Source organism: Triturus cristatus, chromosome 2_2 (assembly GCF_964204655.1).
Source record: "Triturus cristatus chromosome 2_2, aTriCri1.1, whole genome shotgun sequence".
In the NCBI taxonomy this organism is placed as follows: Eukaryota; Metazoa; Chordata; class Amphibia; order Caudata; family Salamandridae; genus Triturus; species Triturus cristatus.
Genome location: NC_140582.1, coordinates 1,188,516,805 through 1,188,533,889, shown reverse-complemented (window position 1 = coordinate 1,188,533,889; position 17,085 = coordinate 1,188,516,805).

The window sequence follows — 17,085 nt, the reverse complement described above, 5'->3', positions numbered from 1 at the left end:
TCGTGCGAGAACCCTCGGAATCATTGCACATGGAGGGAACGCGTAACAGAGTGCCGGAGGCCACACCTGCAGAAAAGCATCCGTAGCCAGAGCTTCCGGATCCGGACGCCAGCTGAAGAACTCCGGAATCTGTTTGTTGAGTCTGGAGGTGAACAGGTCTATTTGACAAGGGCCCCATAACGTGTTCAACATTCGGAACACACGAGAGTGAAGCCTCCAATTGCTGAAATCCCGAAGATGTCGGGAATTCCAATTGGCTATTTGGTTGCTGCACCCCGGAAGGTATTCCGCTATCACAAACAGTTTGTTCTGAAGGCAACAGTGCCAAAAGTCTTTGCCAGTCTCCGCTAGGAGACGAGACCGAGTCCCGCCCAACTTGTTGACATAATGAACCGCCGACACGTTGTCCATGCGGAGAAGGATGCAACAATTCGTCTGACTAAGCGATAGGCACCGAATCTCAAACGAACCCGCCAGAAGTTCTAAGCAGTTGATGTGGAGATTCAACTCCTCCGGAGATCAACGGCCCCCCGTGGACACTGGACCGCACCGGGCTCCCCAACCCCATCGACTGGCATCGAACTCGATCACCACCTCCGGAGTTGTGCCGAATAGGGCACGACCATTCCACGATTCCATATGTTCCAGCCACCACAACATCTCCCACCTCGCTTCCTCGGTGAGATGAATCTGATCGGAATATTTGAGGCCGTTCTGGAGATGTCGTATCTTGAGCCGTTGAAGTGCTCGGTAATGAAGGGGACCCCGGAAAATCGCTTGAATAGAAGAAGCTAACAACCCAACGACCCGGGCTACAGACCTCAAGGACACAGTGTGTGGAAATTTAGCTTGCAAACTGAACATTATCTGCGCCATCTTGCCTCTCCCCAGCGCCACGCACAACGAATGCACGGCCGCCATTTTAGGCACCCCACTCTCTCCCCACTCATTGTCAATCGCCAGCGCGGTCCCCTTGGCGCTGCGAGCATCCCCCGCGCGCTGGCCACCCCCGCTCTCTCATACAGGCCATAAACCCTCTCTTTCTGCGCGACCCTGCTACGGAACCACTTCCGACCGACATCCCATACATGGTCATGCCTCTCCTTTGATAACCCCCTTCCTCTGCGCCCCATTGTCTGAACTGGTCCCAGGCCATCACCTAGCCCTGCGGATGCAGTTTATTGCCCCTACTGTAAGGGAAACACCCCACATCAAAGGGATTACAGTAGATCAAAGCCCCTACCCCCTGAGACCCGACCGGTCACACACACCCCCAGGAATTGGCGGAATACCCTGCTGCGCAATAGCCATCTCCTACTGTGGGTGGGGTGGGAACTTCTACTGTATCTATGTGTGGGATCGGATCTGAACCGGGGCTTCAGGGGATATTCCCCCATGCATCAAGGGAATCTCAAGAATGTACTATGTGTAATAAAGCAATAAACCAGTGTATAAGAGACTAGGTCTCAGAGATGCAGTTAGAGCACCTCGTGACGATACCTTACTGTCTGATCTGATGTGTTCTGCTCCGACGGAATAAAACTTTGTTTCCTGCCTTCCAGTCTCCGGCGCCTGCCTCTTTCATTGGTAAATTATCGAGTGGTATAAGAGGCGATTACCGCCGGGCAAATACTTGAAAGGTTATCGACTGAAACTGCCGCTACCATTTAACAATTGGCGCCCAACGTGGGGCCCATCAGCGACACGTGGATCCAGTGGGAGAGGTCCCGACGACAGAGTGAACGACTGCAACGATCGGGAGAGCTCCTGCCCAATAGACCCTCGTCTGGCAGCCGATCATCCGAACTTCACTGGTTCCGAGCAGACCTCTCTCGAGTGATCTACGGTCCTGACTGGGAACCATCAGGAGTGCCGCGGCAAATACGGAGAGTAGAGGACGATCGGGCGCTGGAGGCGGAAGACGAGAAACTGTCCACGCGGTCCGGGTAAGGTCGTGATACATGACAAATTGAGAAATAATTGATTGATTGTTTGAAGCTTTGGAAATACTAGTATTGCTCATTGATTGTTCTTTTTGAGATATTCGCTGTCTACAAACGGGGAGGAGTAGAAATACTCTCTCTCTCCCTTTGCAGATAGTGAAGGGTAGGTAACGCAGACTTTTGTCCCCGTTGAAACCCGTCGTGCCTATCTTTATCTCCCCATTGATTGATTGTCCGAACATTGATTGTTTTGAAGAATAGTGCTTTTTGAGATATTCTCTGTTTGCAAATAACGTAGAATAGGAATATTCTGTCTAGTCTTTGCAAATAGTGAAGGGTAGGTAACGCAGACTTTTGTCCCCGTTGAAACCCGTCGTGCCTATCTTTATCTCCCCATTGATTGATTGATTGATTGTCCGAACACTAGTTGTTCGATATTGGTTCTTTGGAGGTATTCTCTGCTTACAAATAACGAAGAATAGAGATATTCTGTCTAGTCTTTGCAAGCAGTGAAAAGATAGGTAGTGCTGACTTTTGTCCCCGTTGAAACCCGTCATGCCTATCTTCTCCCCACTGATTGGTAGTTGGTTCTGCCCGGACCGCTTATTAGAGGTGAACCACCCGGCTCCACTGGAAGGCACCCCTAATAAGGACATGTTCACTAAATATGGACTAGTCGCCGTAGCTTATAGCAAGCTGTGGCATAAATATACCAAGAAGGACCCCGAAAGTCAGTGGCCACTGATGGGATCCTTCGACGACCATAAGATAGAAGCGCTAGAAATAGCTCTGCGTAGCAATAAGACGACGCCTACTATGCTTGACAGTATCGGCATGTGGCGCAAAGAAGCAACGCAACGGAAAAAGAGGGAAGAAGTAAAAGCAGAAAAGGAATTACGAAAGGCAGCTCACCTTGCCGCTAGAAAGTTAGAAGAAGACATAAAGGAGAGAAGGGAAACTAAATTAAGACAGGAGCCCGAAACCTCAGGCCAGTACGCTGTTAGGACCCCTTCTTTGCTCTACCCTGAGTTGTCCTCCAAGCAGCGAACGAATGACGAATTACTGTTAGGTCCCCCGATCATTTACATGCCCCCTCCGTATGCACCCTCCCAATCAGTAGTGCAACACCCACAACCCCCAAACACGAGCGAAGGCAGTACAGGGGCCTCGGCCCTCACGGCCTCCGCGCCGGCTGAGCCTCTTGTACTGAACCCAACGTCGACTACAACGCTAGACGACCATGAGATAGGAAAGAAAGAGTCCACCAGAATGAATCGATTAACTAAGGATGAACGAGCAGGAATTGACAAGATAGTAGGGACGCTGGTGGAGCGAAAAGAAAGTGAGGAGTATATAACAGACGTGTATAACTCGTATGCCGACAGCCGCAGACGACACTTCGTCGTACGGCTCTGTTATCACGCCCTGAATGCATATGAGGATAGGTACCACGATAAAGGTCCCGAAGGCTTAGCGGCCCTATATAGGAAGGTAGACATTGGGGAAGAAAGAGAGGGCGATGTAGTGAACCTCTTCACTCGTACACTCGAGGTCTACCGACACCTTAAAGAACATGGACAGACCACCAAAACAGAAACCCCCATAGCAACTAAGCCCCAGGGAGGAAGGGCCGATGCCATGATGCCCATTAAAGAAGCTGCCCCCTACTGGGTCCCCCCACGAGGTCAGGGAACACACGACGACATCAACCACCAAGATGCGAAGGGAAGGGTTGTATATAACTGGGTCTACCAGCCGTGGGACCGGCAAGATATTTTGACCTTTAGAAAGACTCTACCCGACTTGAGAAAGAACCCGACTGCCTTCTACACTGAATTGGGTACAGCCTTAGGCTCAACGATAATGACGTTAGCAGATATCGACTTGTTCTTTGGGCTATGCCTGCCGGCTGATGTGTGGAAACAAATCCGGAAAGTTGACCACGCTGAGCCGTTCGGATATACCTGGGTACAACTCGATACCATAGATAAACAGCGAGAACCAGGACAGAAACCCCCGAAAGCCATCTTAGAGCTCCCAGACAAGATTGTACAAAAGCTGAAGACTCTAATCCCAGAAAGAAAGGTAGACTGGTCGATAGTGACGGCTTGCCGCCAGAAACCCCAGGAGGATGTGTCTGAATACTTCTCCCGATTCGAGACTGTGTTCTCCGATTACAGTGGCCAAGACATGACCACCGCAACCGGACATCACCTTTTTGTCCAGAATTATGTAAAGGGTCTGTCGCCAGAAGTTTCCCAGAAACTACAGACCAGCGAGAGTAGTTGGGCAGCCTCCAAACCCGCAGCAATTCTCCAGATGGCCCAATACTACGAAAACCAGAAGAACGAGAACGATAGGGCGTCAGAGAAGAAGAAAAAGGAATTAAAGGAGAGGGTGATGATAGCACAGTTGCAAGGGGTGACCATAGGAAGGGAACCCCCAAAAGAGAATTACCAACCAACCGCCCCTAGAAAGCTACCCCCTAGAGACCATACACCTACACCCTACAACGGACGGAGAGACTTAGATGGGAATCAATGTGCGTTCTGTAGAGGGTTCGGACACTGGAAATCCCAGTGCCCGGTCCTTTTGGAACTGAACAAAAATAGGGACCCCAATAGACACAACCGGAAGTTTGTTGATACCCACCATCAACGTCACCACACTTGATTAGGATCACGTGCAATCGAACAACGCCATTTTCCGAATACGCTAACTAGATCGCTGATACGTACAACGCTCCAACAAAATAGTATGGTCAAACATTTTTAATAACTTATAAGTAAACCAACATTCCGACAAGATGAACAGGTTAAAACATGTTTTGAACAACTATTTACATGACAGTCTGCTGCGACCTGCATCCCAAAGCATTCACGTCCACGTGACACCATCCTCGCCTCTCCTTCCTCGAAGTTGCAACATTGGCCTGTTTTTGGGCGGTCCTTTTTGTTGACTTTGGGCTATAAAAGCCATGCAAAAATCCCTTGACATCAGTGGCGAGCGACTGTGCGAATAGGCCGGAGGCTATACGAAGCGCCGAGGTTCTGGCAGCCCCAAGGCGGAGCCCGCCACGCTGTGCGGGCCTTTCCGTTTTCTCTTCTTCTTTCTTTAATGAGGGCTGATGCCCTGGCGGGGGGAGGCGACGCGGACGGGCCTCCCCCACCTCCCCAGGTGGAGGCTCGCCAGCAGATGAGGGCACCCCAACCGCATCTTTCACACGTCAGCCAGCTGAGTTGCGCCCTGCCACTTCATTCGCCGTTCGGCTGAGCCGGCACCCCTGCACGCGGCCGCCAGGCAACCACCCAAGCACAGGGTTCACCAGGACTGCCGCTAGCACCCGACGCGGGGAGTGGGCCCCCGCAGCCAAGTAAGCAGGGGCCCACTCCGGTGGTGATACCATCCGAACTGCTGTTGTCCCTGCTACTGGAACCACTCCGGTGGCAATACCATCTGAACTGCCGCTGTAGCTGCTGTTGGCCCCTCTCCGATAGCCGTACCGAAGAGCTGCTGCTACTGCTGCCCTTGAACTCCGGCGGTTGACCCCTCCGGTTCCAGGCCTGGCCCACCGTGAGACAATTCTGGACTCAAAAGCTTGTTTGCTAGGGCATGGGCCCCACCCTTGACAGAACGCTCCCCTCAGCCTTGCAGAATTGGTTGGAGTCATTTGACATTCGACTCCTGCGGACTTCCGGTAAGGACAAAACCACCGCCATTGCTCTTTTGCCCCCGGGCGGCAGCCACCTTGCCTCCGCTTGGTGCAGTGAGAAAGTAAAGCGTCGGCGGAAGAACCCGCCTGCTGCCCCGCCCTAAGAACGAACCATGGCATTGCTACAAGGTTGCAGTGACGCCATGCTGACGCAAAGTTGACGCTAACGAAAGTTCTCGAACTACCGAAAGGAATTCTGGTTCAACAGCTAATTCATGGAAAGACTTAGACTGTACACTGGCCCGACCCCGCCCCAAAATGGCGCCGACGAAGGAAAGGCCTACCACTCCTTGTGGCGTTCCAGTCACGTGACATTTGTGCTAAAAAGAAATATATATATATATATACAATGCTTTCACACATGATGGGGGGGGGGGCAGTCTTATGCTGATATAGTGTGGTTCACGTTGCTCGATGCCTCTCACGCCGTGGCCGGTCTATGGCGGCTGTAGGCCCGTATTTCCATACTGACATTGTTTTAAATAAAGGGCTTCTTAAAAAGGAATTACGACATCAGTGTCATGACTAATCATCTAGGTTGTTGAAGGTTTTTCTTTTGAATAAATGATTGTTACTCCTAAGCGAAAGCATACAGATAATACAGACACAATTTGCCTAAAAATCTTTTTGTTTAAACGGAATTTGTACCCATCACACCTGTCCCTTTCCAAGAATTGTCAAATCAGTGATCAACTATAACTTAAGGTATATGCCACACGCAAGGTATGGTATCTTGCACCATAATACGCGACCAATTGAGAAATACATGTACGACCAGGGAACCCGAATTTAGGAGATGAATGAACTAGAGCATCTTTGCCTCGAACTAAAGAATAATAGGTCCGTGGTATTACCCACCCCTGCGGCTAGCCTGGTACATGGTAGGTAGAACCTTTCGTGTCTGCGCGCGCTGGGGTATTTTGAATACTGCACCTCCCCTCCCCTCTTTTTCCCCTCTATAGGTCACAACGAAGTTCCGACTGAAGAGTGGAGTGGACATGGACCGCACCGAGTTCAATATCAGGGAAAACATAGACAAACGTTGTGAGATAGTGCGTAAAATTACAGACCACCATTGGGAACATGAAAAACTGTATGATATGATTGTGCGTGCGTACTACGATTATACGACATGAATGTGTATGCATTTCATGTTTGGGTCACTTGAAGAGAGCGTCACTGTATGATTGAAGTGCTCGTCCACCGATCAAAGGGAGGAGAATAAAGGGTCAGACAACCCATAAGATAAACTACAAAATACTAAAGGTACGCAGCATGCATAGGAATAGAGGACAGGAAAGGAGAGGTCCCCATGCTCAACGCAGCCCTGAGTCTCCGTCTTGATGCATGTACTGTCACACCCTACCCGGCATTTGTGTTCACGTGATCACCGAATTTATGTCTTTTCCCCGCTTGTGTTTTCTTACATGGAACAGACCCATGCTACTCCATGTTGTGTGTGCACCAAGTGGCCTATTATCTTACCCATGTCTCTCTCTCTCTCTCGTTTTGTGTCGTATGTATGCCAAATAGCCTACTTGATGCACACGTCTCTCTCTCTCTCTCTCTCTCTCTCTCTCTCTCTCTCTCTCCCCCTCCCTCTCAAAAAGGGCTCTTCCTTGCTCTCTCTCTCTTTTTGAATAAATTAACGACACATACCTCTTCGGTAAGTGTATAATTGGCCTGAACACAGTGGTGTTCGAACAAATTGACAGAAACAAAAACAACCATACTTTACCACGTTACTACCTCTCCTTTTTGCAAACGTTAAGCCTAATCGGCTGAGAAGGAAAGGACAGGTAAGACGACTGATGTCTCCCAATCTGACCCTCAACACGGGGACTATATGTCAGTGGTTTTTGTTCTTAAAGGATACCATCTCCACCACCCAGAATTACCCCTGACCAATTAGCCCGAAATAGAATGTCTAAAGCACCCTGTTCTCCCAAAGATAACTCCAGCCCTATACTAGCCGTCTCAGAGTATTCCGAACGAAACAGCTGATGGCCCTGTTTTCTAATAAATCCATCGCCTAAACTGATAAAGGGTCACCTACTGTCCCCAGCAAAAATAATGCTTAGCTTATGAAAAGGATACTCGTGAACGCATGACCGTAGCACCTCGCACTTACGGGTATTACCAAACCTTGTATTGAGATGAATGAGTCTCTACCGGAGAAGCCGGTTCGAATTTTTAATAGATCAGAAAGTGACAGATGTCCGGCTTCCTGCAACGATTATAGGGCGCAGAAACTGACACCTAGAAGGCCAGACGATGGACAGGGACACCCACAGAACCCTGCACCACAGCAGTAATTAATAGATTAGTAACACGCATATTAACATCAGAGTTAATAGACACCAATCATATAGTAACAGATAAGAGCATTTCCGCAACTACTCGGTGGTTGGGAGAGAGAATGAAGTATGTAAATGTCTTCCCTGCCAAAATCTCTAAGACTTTCGTTTCTTATAACCCATTCAAAGATAACCTGCAGCCATCGGAAGAGAGGGGTCGGACGTGACGCACAGCCTGGCTGCGGATCATAAAGCATCTATGACATCGACCAAGGGGGAAGCGACGAAGCAAAAAGGGTGTGAGACGAGACACCATTATCAGAACGATAAGCGCGAAGGGCTACATCGAGGCCCCTGCTCACTGACCAGCGTGCCTGAAGTCTCAACCCGTCGGGCCCGATTGATGGGCCCAGTGCTGAAAGATTCTGCTCTCCTTGGTCCGCATTTTTGATCTGATCCCACGCCACCCCATTCTCTCTTCCTCTTTCATTTGGACTATGACTTTGACCTACTACCGAAGAACAAAAGGCAGGCACCCTGTCTCAAAGTACCTGTGGTGAACTGTGTTAAGGAACAGGACTGTGATCAGAGAACAGTGAGTGGTCACACCCTGCCACGTGAGAAATCGGATTTGAGCTGGACCTTAGCTCCACCGCCGGTGCTCAACAGTGCCAACGAAAGAAGAACAACAATGAGAGCTTACCAGTGATAGCTCTTTATAAAAAAGGACACTGGAAAGAAGAACCCATGTCAAAGTTGAAAATCCTCTCCCAACCACCTTATTATATTAACTATCTTCTTATCAAGTTTTCATGATGTTGCATCAATCACTTCCGACTGTACACTGAGAAGTTAAGAAAATGTAACTTTGTATAGTAACATTCATACAACACCAGCCATGTACACGACTATACTGCAACTTTGAATGTACTTCCTCCTCGCCTACTTTATCAAACTGTATGAGACAATGTACAAATGTGTCAGATTACTCCTGCCTACCCTAAAGACTCTGTATCTTTAAATGTATGACGGACATTGACGATACTGTAACTGAAAGGCTAACAAAGGTGAATATTGGCCGGACAAGCTGGCGAGATATGTTAAAAGGGAGGACTGTGGAAATTTAGCTTGCAAACTGAACATTATCTGCGCCATCTTGCCTCTCCCCAGCGCCACGCACAACGAATGCACGGCCGCCATTTTAGGCACCCCACTCTCTCCCCACTCATTGTCAATCGCCAGCGCGGTCCCCTTGGCGCTGCGAGCATCCCCCGCGCGCTGGCCACCCCCGCTCTCTCATACAGGCCATAAACCCTCTCTTTCTGCGCGACCCTGCTACGGAACCACTTCCGACCGACATCCCATACATGGTCATGCCTCTCCTTTGATAACCCCCTTCCTCTGCGCACCATTGTCTGAACTGGTCCCAGGCCATCACCTAGCCCTGCGGATGCAGTTTATTGCCCCTACTGTAAGGGAAACACCCCACATCAAAGGGATTACAGTAGATCAAAGCCCCTACCCCCTGAGACCCGACCGGTCACACACACCCCCAGGAATTGGCGGAATACCCTGCTGCGCAATAGCCATCTCCTACTGTGGGTGGGGTGGGAACTTCTACTGTATCTATGTGTGGGATCGGATCTGAACCGGGGCTTCAGGGGATATTCCCCCATGCATCAAGGGAATCTCAAGAATGTACTATGTGTAATAAAGCAATAAACCAGTGTATAAGAGACTAGGTCTCAGAGATGCAGTTAGAGCACCTCGTGACGATACCTTGCTGTCTGATCTGATGTGTTCTGCTCCGACGGAATAAAACTTTGTTTCCTGCCTTCCAGTCTCCGGCGCCTGCCTCTTTCATTGGTAAATTATCGAGTGGTATAAGAGGCGATTACCGCCGGGCAAATACTTGAAAGGTTATCGACTGAAACTGCCGCTACCATTTAACAAGTGTGCTTGCTCAAAATCAACCTCAACTCTCTCTTGATGGATCTGATCTTCTGATGCGGCAAGAGGAGTTGACAAGTGAAGGAGTTGACAAGAAAACCTAGAAACTCGTGAGACTGAGAAGGAATCAACGCAGACTTCTGAGGGATGATCAAGAAACCCAGATTCTGTAACAGATCTATGGTCCAAGCAAGATGCTGTGAGACAAGGCGAGGACACTGACCCATTATGAGGATGTCGTCCAGATAAATTATGAGCCGGACGCCCCAGGCTCGCAGAACTTCGACTACAGGCCTCAGAAGTTTCGTGAAGCACCAAGGTGCTGACGAGAGGCCGAAAGGAAGGACTTGGTACTCGTACCAGCCTCCCTGCCATTGGAACTGTAGAAAACGGCGATGTGGTTTGTAAATGGGCACCGACAGATAAGCATCTTTCAGATCGAGGCGGACCATCCAGTCCCCTTCCTGCAGAAGATCGCGAAGAAGATGGATCCCCTCCATCTTGAAGTGACGATATACAACCCATCCATTGAACTCCCTGAGATTTAAAACAAGCCATGATCCATCCCCCTTCTTCTGAACTAGGAAGACGTTGCTGACAAAACCGCGAGGGTGACGAGAAGTCTGCATTATGGCTCTTTTCTGAAGAAGAGACTCGATCTCGCTGGAAATGAACAGTTGGTCTTGATGGGAAAAAAGCATGGGGCGAGGGGGAAGAGTTTGAGAGGGGGTCCGAAAGAATTCTATCTTGTAACCTAGTACTGTATCCAGGATCCAAGCATCCTGCGAGTTTCCTCGCCAATTGGCGAGAAAAAACTGGATGCGGCCCCCCAACTGAACCTCTGACAAAGGAATCAGGCTCACCTGAAGGTGCGGCATCACGGTGACCTCCTTGGTTGCCTCCATAGCGTCCCTTTCTGTTGTTGTTGCGGAACCCCCGGGTGGGGTAAAAAGAGGCTGAGGAATTGGAGTCCTGAAATTTTCCTCGATGGGAAGAATATCCTCGCTGGGCACCTTGCTGATAACCGCGGCTGAATGACCGCCCCGATGTCGTCCGGACCGGCCAAAAACCGGGCGGAAGGCCCGTTTCAAAGAACCTTGCGCCTTGTCAAGGCCACTGAAAGCAGCGACAAATTTTGTGAGCTCCTTTAGAAAAGGCTGTTCAAAGAGAAGGCCCTGCGCTAAGGGGCCTGACTCTGAAGTAGACAACTCCTCCAATTTGGGGTCAAGTTTTAAAAGGATGGAACGGCGATGCTCAGAGGACATGGTGCAATTTGCGTTGCCCAATTGACATTTGGCGCGTTGAGCCCATCCAATGAGATCATCCGGATTAATGATTTGGCCTGAGGCTTTTGATTTGTATCCTAAATCCCAAATTTTTGTTAGGGGACCTGTCAAATCCAGGAGTTTGTCCTGAAAGGACTGCCATGCCCGATCTATACCCTTTTTAGGGTCCTTTGTATATTTCTTTAAGTAGGTTAGCATGGACGGATCCACTTCAGGATTGTCCGCAACTTTATCCGCCAAATCTGGTCTGGGACATTCAGAACGCAATCGCGCTCTAACATCTTTATCAAAGGCTTGACGCAGATGTGATTGGACATACTCTGCAACCTCTGTAGAGGGAAGCCAAGAAGAGGAATTAGGGTGGACAATGGCGGTGGGTTCAAAATTAAGTAAGGTAGGATGGGAGGGTGCATCAACAAAACGTTCCTTGCGGAGCTTCTTAGCTGGTGGAGGAGAAACCTCCGGCTCCGACACCGTTTCAGGGGAGGAATTGCCATCATCCCTGATAGGTGAGCTAGAAGGAGTATCCCTGGAAGAGGTGCCATAAGAGTGGTCTGTATGGAAGGATTAGGCCAAATTTGCAAAATCTGAAAAATTAGGGTTTTTTTAACGTATGCCTCCAGAGGAGGAACGAGAAGAAGACTCAGAAAACCAGCCTTGTTGCCTTGCATAAGTACATAAATGCCGTTTTAAGGGTTCAATAGCCCTGACCATAACCTTATTCACGGAGTGCTGGACTCCCACATCAAGAGCTTCCACTAGCTCATGCTCAAAGGACCCTGAAGGGCCCTCCTCAAAGTGATCCTCCTCTTCATAATAGTCAGACATAATGGCACAGTAAAGTGACCGATAAACCCACCAAAGGAATAAAGGAGGAGCAAATATGCACTGTCTGCGGAAAAAAAACCACAAGAAAACTCTGTGTAGTGACAGTGATATCAGAAAGGGGAAGTGGCAAAAACCCCTGGCAAGCCAGCAACACAACTTCACTGTTGTGGAAATATATATATTCAAATGTGGAGGGAGGGCTTGCCTAAATAAACCACTCTAGGCAAAGCCTATGCAAGAGTTTACAGCCCAAGGTAATATTAAATGCCCTTGAGCGTCTGGAGAGGGTGGCAGTCACTGGTGGGAAATTTCGAGCTGTATAGCGCTGCTCCCGCGCTCCCTCAAACCGAAAAACTGCAAAAATCGGGAGATAAACACTTAAAATGGCCGCCGCACATGCGCGGAACGACCAGGAAGTGAAAGCCAAAAGAGGACTACGCGTCGGAACGACACGCGTCCTCACCCTCGTCTCCCGCTCCACAAACTAATACACACAGGCGCAGAGCGCCCGGCGAAGGAGGCACCAAGCGCTCCCACCTAAAACGAAGCGGAAACTGAAATGGAGAAATACCGGAAGTGTAGGAAGCCGGACAAGAACAGAAGCGCCCCAACCACGAGGAAGAGCAAAAGCAAACAGCCAATAGACGCGCGAACAGCGCAAGCGCGTTACAGCATGCAAAGTAGTAAAGCGCGTAAAGCACTGTAAAGAGACAGGCAAGCAATGCAAAGTTCAATAACAGCAATGGTATAAGAGTAATAACTAATGCACTTAACTGGCTGCAGAGCAGCAAAGAAAGAGGATGTAGTATTCTCTTGTGCTCCATATATAGGGGTCTACTCTATGGTAGTCATGTGATACCCTCTAGGTTTATGGGTATTGTAGTTCATATTTGTGTTTTTACTTTTCTGATTGGCTGCTGAGATTTTCAGTAAAGAAAATGAGAAGCATAATCGGAGCCTCCGGTCCTCACATAGAATTCCCGAGTGCCACCATCGTGGTCCTGTGTCCCGCGCTGCTGCATCTGCCCAGCCCGGTGCATTCGGTAACTCTCTATCTACGGTGGTAGGTGCCCGTTGGTGAGCCCGACTGCCGGCCCGCCTGCCGCCCGACTGCCGTGCTTTTCGCCTGTCCGCTGCTGGCGGCTGCTGCCATGAGACCCCCATCAGCAGAAGAACAGCCCTGGCGGGGCCCTATATGCGTATCTACCTCCTGCTCCCTGCTGAGGTGCGCTAAGCATTGGGAGGCCTGCAGGGGATATCCTCATCGAAGAGCTCTATTATGTGGTTGCACACAGCCACAAACCACCGGGGCAGATGTTGGACACTCTGCTGGGGCACATGGACTCAATCGGAGCACTCTCGGTTACAGCGGACAGCCCATTCTATCTAAAAGATAAGAAAAGGGAAAATATACATAACAAAATTAGGAAGGAGGCGAAATAAAGACAAATACATTCTCAGGACTTAAAGAGGGGCCTCACATATAGAAGCACCGTGGGGACTTCAGAAACGGACTCATCCAATGCGGTAATGCCACGTAATTTTCTTTCACCTTCCTACTGTGACCTGTGGATCTAGTAACAGGCCACACACACAATGAGCATTCAGCAGCAAGCAGGAGCGATGGCTCCTCCAAGGGATGCCACAGAAGACCCGCAACACCACAGGCATGCGGCAGTGACACCACACCTGTCATTCAGCGAGCTTTCAGACCCTGCGACTGCCGCCCCACATTAGCGGTCATAGATTGGACGCCTCAACCACTATTTCTGAGGCACCAAAGAAACAGATGGCACTGTCTATAGGTCTCTGCTCATGCACTATGGAGGCACCAAGCTGTACGAACTGTTCAAAACGCTGCCTGACACTGGCGAAGATGACGATTTCGACGCAGCTGTAAGGGCCCTCAATAAACACTTTGATCCACAGATTAACCCAGATTTCAGATGTTTCAAGCCGCACCAATCCAAGCAGTCTGACACCAAATCCGTGGATGTGTTCTATGTGAGGCTGAGGAAGCTGGCGAGCATGCGCACCTTCCAAGATCAACAGGAGGAGATCCGGACTAGGTCATCCAAGGGTGTCCCGGCTGATCCTAAGACAAGGCATATCCTGCATGACATTCTCATACTGGCTCAGTCCCATGAACTATCGAACTCAAGGGCAGAAGAAATGGAAGCGGCCCTCACCTAACACTCGTCCATGATGTGTCCTTTCAGAAAAACGCCCAGGCCAGACATGTCCGCCACTGCAACCGCCCTCCAGTGGGCCCTGCGGAAACTGCGTGCTAGAATACTTGACACCGGGCGTATGCTTCACTAAAGGCAAGACCTGCTCCAGATGTGGTAAACCAAATCACTTTGCCAAGGGTGCCACAGTGGGAGGTCGAGCTCCACTTTCAGAAAGTCACTGGCAACACCAGCAGCTCTCAAATATCTGTCGCTGGATAATGCACCAGGTCCGGAGTGCACCAGTGCGCACAGGTCAAACTTTAATGTGGTTGAGGAGGATGTGTTTGTGGTGTCGCTTGCAGGGCGCGCTGACCGCAGGCGGTGACCCCCCCATGTGCACCGTCAAGGTCGTGAACATGACAGTGATAGCCTTTCAAAGACATGGGGGCGTCAGTAAATGTGAGGGACTCAGAGCAGTTCAACTCTTCATACCAGTCCCTCCCCTCGCCCCCATAAAATGGAAGATCTATAAGTTTGCGAGAACAGAACCCCTGCCGTTGAGGGGAGTGATCGAAGTGGATGTGACCGGTGAGAAGCACACAACCTGGGTCAAGTTCCATGTCACTGAGGGCTGGAAAGGCACTTACGTTTTCTGCCACACTGTTGAAGATCTGGAGTTGGTATTCTTAGCGATCTAGATCCATGTCTCCCATGGGGACTCCATCCTGGCTGAATTCCCACAACTATTTAAAGGATTGGGAAAGCTAAAACACAAGCAGTTCAAACTTCACATCGACACACCCATCAAGCCAACTGCCTTGCGACACAGAGAGCCCCAAGTGGAACAAAAGCTATAGGCACTATAGACCTAGGGGTCATCGGGGTAATCAAAATGGTCACTGGCAGTACCTCGTGGGTGTTGCATCTGGTCATCGCGCCGAAGCCCAAGCAACCAGGAGCGATCTGACTCTGTGTCGACATGTGCCTCCTGAATCAGGCTGTCAAGAGAGAGCGACACATCACGCCCACAATGGATAACATCGTGGCTGATCTCTTCGGGGCCAAGTGGTTCTCCAAGATTGACATAAATTCCAGATACCACCCACTGGAGCTGGCCCCGAGAATAGGTACATTATGACCTACTCCATGCACATGGGACTGAGGTGGCACAAGAGACTGAGTGTCTGCGTTTCCTCAGTGGAGGAGGTCTTCCAAAACACCATCAAGGCGACACTGTCCAGGCTTGATGGGAGTACTTAATCTCAGGTACGCATCTCAATATTTTCGGGGAGCCTGGAAGAACACAATGTGTGTCCTCATGACACACTACACCGCTTATCTGACAGTGGCCTCACCCTGAACAAAGCTAAGTGTTTGTTATACCAGGAGTGGATGGAGTTCTTCGGGTACATATTCTCCTGGAAGGGCCTCCATGAAAATCTGAAAAAGGCCATAGCAATCCAAATCACGCATACTCCCAGGAACCTGACGGAAGTCCTCCATTTTCCTAGGATGGCCACCTATTGTGGATGTTTTATACCTATCCTGGCCTCTATGCCCGAGCCACTGAGAGCTCACACACACTGGAGTGTTGTGGGACTGGAGCCCGCAAGCCACCAAGACCTTCAAGGCAATCAAAGAGGTCCTCATGGATAAAACTATCAATGCCTACTTCCACCCTCGAAAGAAGACGGAGCTGATCATTGACGCCAGCCCTGCTAGCTGAGGATCTGTGCTAATGCAGGAAAACACAAAGACTGGTTGCCCATAGCCTATGCCAGCAGGGCAGTCTCAGATACAAAAAAATAGGTATACCCAGATCGAGAGAGAGGCACTAGCCATCAAGTGGGCCTGTCAACACTTCCACCCCAACCTCTATAGCCACGAGTTCAGGGTGGTGACCGACCACACACCGCTCATCTCTCTATTCGCTGGGACCACACTCCTAGGTCCTCCCAGGATAGAGCGATGGGTGGTTCACATGCAAGCGTACAGGTTCGACATTGCCTACCGACCCGGAGCCAACAACCTGGCTGATTATCTGTCTCACCATCCTTTGCAGACGGTAGGCTTGCGGCTGGGCCAGGAAGAAGAGCACTTCGTGGAGTTCATCAGAGAACCTGCCCGATGGCACTGATGGTGAAAGAACTCAGGGAGGCCACCAACAAGGCTAGAACCTTACAAGGGTCAAAAAAGCTCCAGCACAAAGGAAATGGCAACATTTCCTTGACGGGTCCCAGTCACTGACCACAGATAACCAGCTCGCAAAGCTGCCGCTATGGAGGGTCCGTCACAAGCCCAATGAAAGGCTGCAGGGAATACTGCTCCATGGCCAGCTGATGGTGAGAACTCTGGATACACACAGTCAACCTTGCCCACATAGTCGGCGAAGACCAAGACCTGGCTCCAAGGCAAGATGTGGTTCCCAGGGATGAATAACCTAGTTGATGAGACCGTGCGGCAATGCCATTCTTGTGCTATCAAGGGTGGGGAGCAGCTGCCTGCGCCAGTCCTCACTGAAGAACCAAGCCTAGAACCATGGACAAAGATACGCATTGACTTTGGGAGTTCCCCCTATTGCTGGAGGACGTTATAGTGATGGACTCACACTCAAAATTCCCAGTTGTGGATGTGGTATCGTCCACAGCATTTCCTATTGAAATCTGTGCTGGAGAAGACCTTTCCAATGCTTGTCCTGCCAAAGGAGATAAAGTCAGACAACGGGTCCCCGTTTTAAGGCCGCATATTCCAGGAGTTCCTTTGCTGCTATCGCCACCAGGCATAGGAAAATCATGCTGCAGTGACCCCAGGCTAAAGGACAAGTGGAGCATTTCATGCGGACCTTCAACCAGGACCTCTGACTAGGAGTAGAATGAGGTAAGGAAGCCGAGAGCTGTC